The following is a 4,110-nucleotide window of genomic DNA, read 5'->3' on the forward strand; positions in this document are numbered from 1 at the left end:
GTATTATCCACTTGCGCTACCGTGGGTTTATTCTAACATCTGATCAGTAAATGGGGAAAATATGTTTCTTTATGGTACATGAGAACCCAATGAAGAAGTTAAGAAGTTTTCATCACTAACCGTGGGTTATATGAGCAGTGTAAGGGCTTTCCAGTTGTGCAGGCAAAGCTGCAATAAACCATGATTCTCAGGACCTGAGTCTAAATGGATCTGGAAATTAGATGTAGTTCCCTAACAGTGAGAGTGATGATGCCCGAAACAGTTAATGGAAAAAAGCAGATTTGTCATTGTTTGGGGTTTTTCAGGGTAGAATTAGTAGCTACCTGAAAGATGTGCTTTAGCACAGCTTTGAGGAAAAGTCCCCCAGCATGTTTGTAAGGAAGTTGGTTTAGATGATCAGAGCTATCTGTGGCAGCGAAGAGACTGTGAAATCTAGCTTTGGCAGTTCAGCTGCTTAGCCAACCCCTGCTGCAAATACTGTTAAGTACAGAAATGTGTTTTCTTTTTCCTGCTTTGGCATTGTATCACTGAGATACAGCTTGTTGTGCCCCTTGGGCTTATTAATGCACAGAAACTCTGGTTCCATACCTATTGAAATTGCACCGGGAAGTTCCTTCTCAGCATGCCACCATGGGCTTCTGTCAAAAAAATGTCAAATACAAGGCAAGCTCGTAAATAAGACCACACACTCCTTCTTGACTAGATCAACCGAATGAAAGTCTGGTCTGTGTGGGCAATCCAACTTGAAGTTCAGTCATTTTTTTGACTGGGAGGAGCATGAAGTGAAATAGTCTGTGATTAACCCATGCACATCTACGTTCCCTTTGACCTGAAAGTTAACGTTTACAAAGTGGAAATATACTGCTGGCTTTGGGTTAAAGATTTATTAAAGTATGAGGAGGCCCAGTAGCTTTGAAGGCTAGGACTACGTTCAGAGTTTTTATCTTGCTGTCTGATGCCATCCTCTCTTCCAGCTTGTTCTGCTGTGGCTTACATGGGCTTGACAGGCTGTCCTACCCTTGATGAATAAAAGGTCAGATCACAAAATTCAGTGATAGTCCAAAATTAGCACTCTCTTTAGCTGTTGTACCAGAGTGGGGAAGGATAGAACAGGGCAAGGTGATTAAATTTTGTCCTGACTCCTAGGAGTGGTTCTTCTAGCCTGAAGGCAGAAGCCTCACAGCAAGGTGAGCAGGTGGCTTCTCCAGCCTCTATTCATGCAGCATCTGTTTTTTGGCGACAAGGAGTGTGTGCGCTCTGCTGTAGACAACTTTTTATGATCTTTCCTGCACAAATAAATGATAATAATTAACCTGTCTGGCATCTGCTGCTGAATGGTCCCAGAAAAATGACAAGGACATATTTCATAAGAGCCACTCTACAAAAAAGTACATGTTATTAAAAAGAGCCTTTTTTGCCGCAAAGCTGTTGGCAGTGATAAAAATATAAAAATTATTGCTTTATTTTCTCATATTATGATAAAAGGTTCAAAAAAGAGATTAAATCCCCTGGTACTAAGTAGTACACTAGCAGATAAACAGACGGCTGCTCTAGAGAGCTCCTGGCCCATTTGGCAGCGCGTAAAGGGTTAACAAACAGAAAAGGCATGCAAGTTGGGGAAGCTGAGATCACAGAGACAGGAGTGAATGAATACATTAATAAATATGTACATCAATGAATGCATTTTAGCTGGACAAAGATAGGCAGGAGGAGAGGTTGGTCCTTTTAGAAACGAGATACATCACTGTGAAAAGCAACGGGCCATTGGAACGGCATGTCCACAGCCGCATCAGAAAGGATCTGTCTCTCTTGGTTGCCTCTTACATACGCTGTGTGCGGGACAGAAGAGCTTTACTTTTGGGACTGGACAACCACTCGCTACAAGAAGTTATGGTGAGCTGTGATCCAGTGATTGTACTCATCGCAGCAGCGCTGACAAGCTATGGTCCATGCTGGGAAGCGCTGTGCTAAGCATTGAGTAGGAATTTATGAAGGTGTCAGCCCTGCTCTGGAAAGTGTATACCCTAATACACAAATATTAATGTAAAGGGATAGGGAAGAATATACAGCCTTGCCTCTGCAACATAGCATGAAATATACATTGCGTAGGAAAATGCTAACGGAGAGCATGGGGAAGCGAAGGGACTACTGTCCTGTGTCTCTCCCTTTTCTCCCAGGGACCCAGGTCATTCACCCACTCAGTGCCCCACTGCCTGAACTTGCAAGTGATTTTGGGAGGAAACAAAAGGCCTTTTAATGCATGTGCTATGAATTTGAATTATTTGAGTCCTCTTTGTCTATTGGATCAAATATAAGCTGCCTCATCTTCTATTTGAAAGGCTTTTTCCGTTCTCCTCCTCATCTTTCATTCACCACTCAGATGTTGAACACTAGCTGTTAAATTTTTAAGCAAGCCCCTTGGTACTTTCTCTCATTCTGCCTGTCTGACTTAGATGAGCTCCTTGCACATCTCCATCATGATGCCTGTGAGAACAGTTCACATCTTGTAAGCTGCTGGTCTGCAGGTACCACTGCATATACATCATGTGGTAGCAAATACAGTTGCATTGATGTCTTATGCTTTTTTATGTATCTCTTGGGTCTTATTACATATTTCAGCTGGAATCTCCTTGGAGTAAAGGCTGCGTAAAGCCATGCACTGGACAGTTGTCATAAACCCAGAAAGACAGCTGAGAACACACTGAATGCTTTTAATGCTCATTCTTCCACGCTTAATTCATTGTGTTTATGAATCATGTTTATGTGATAACAAATCATTGTGTTTCTGAATCATATTTACGTGATAACGAAGACAGTTGCTAAAATATTAATGAAGTACATCTATACTGAATGTTTCGTAAGATCTATATTTAAGAGCTGCTGCAACTAACTAAAGAGGTTGTTTAAGCTAAATGACAGAATCACTGAGGTTGGAAGTGACCTCCAGAGATCATCTAGTCCAACGCCCCTGGTCAAGCAAGGTCAGCTGGAGCCAGTTGCCCAGGACGATATCCAGGTGGGTTTTGAATATCTTACACAGGTGGAGAATACACAACGTCTCTGGCTGGGCAACCTGTTCCAGTGTTTGACCACCACTTAATATTCACATTTAAGGGCAAAAAGGAAAGCCCACAGAACTACAGGCCAGTCAACTGAGAAGAGATGCTCCATCCTTCCAAGGGATGCTCCATCACTTCAAGGCAAGTAATCCTGGAAACCATTTCCAGACACATAAAGGACATGAAGATGATTGGGAGTAGTCAGCATGGATTTATGATTTCCCTCTTAAATGGGATGGGCTAGGTCAGAAACACCACAGAAGTGTTAAGAAATCTTCTGTATTTCATGTAATTTGGAGGTCAATCAAGTGTCAGTTCAACGGTATCTCATTAAATAATGTTTTTCCCTGTATGGAATGGAAAAGCAAGGTTAGGCAGCCTAATAAGCTTTAAAACATTTACATGGCCATCAGGTGAGTAAAGTGATAATACTTTGTCCTTTCTTAGGAAACAAGAACAAGCAGGAGGTAGGTCTACCCATAATTAAAAAGCAACACCTTTATTTTTGCCTGTCCCACAAGAAGAAAACGAGAACGGGGCCTGTAAAGAGGTGTGAGCAAGGTGAAATGTAGGTTCGCAAAGGGGAATGGAAGCTAAAATGTGATGTTATCTCTCCTGCTGCATGGCTCAGCAGGGAGGGATCTTGGAAACCCCTGAAACTTTGCAAGTTAGGTTTGCAAAACTGTAGTCAAATGTGTAATTCTTCACTGTCAGAAAACAAGTGAGGTGAACTCTTTACTCTTAAATATTATCTGGTAGGAAGGGAGTCTCAAGGGTAGGTGGCAGGTGCTAGGTACTTTATTTCTTTGGCAATGATGAATCACTGCTAAGGGTGAACTAACATATTTGCAATCACTGCCTTGAGCTGGAGAATTCCTCACTGTTGCTGTGTTTTTTTTATGGCAAAGCTGGAAGAGGCCAGGGTATGGACAGAGCCTTCCTGGGCAAATGGGAAGATGGCAAGCAGTAATGGAGACCTAAAGAAGACTTATAACTTGGAGATTACTCAGTCTATATTCTTCTAGAGCCTAACGCAAGGGAGTCCAGATCT

The sequence above is a fragment of the Aquila chrysaetos genome, chromosome 7 (assembly GCF_900496995.4).
Source record: "Aquila chrysaetos chrysaetos chromosome 7, bAquChr1.4, whole genome shotgun sequence".
NCBI classification, from domain to species: Eukaryota; Metazoa; Chordata; class Aves; order Accipitriformes; family Accipitridae; genus Aquila; species Aquila chrysaetos.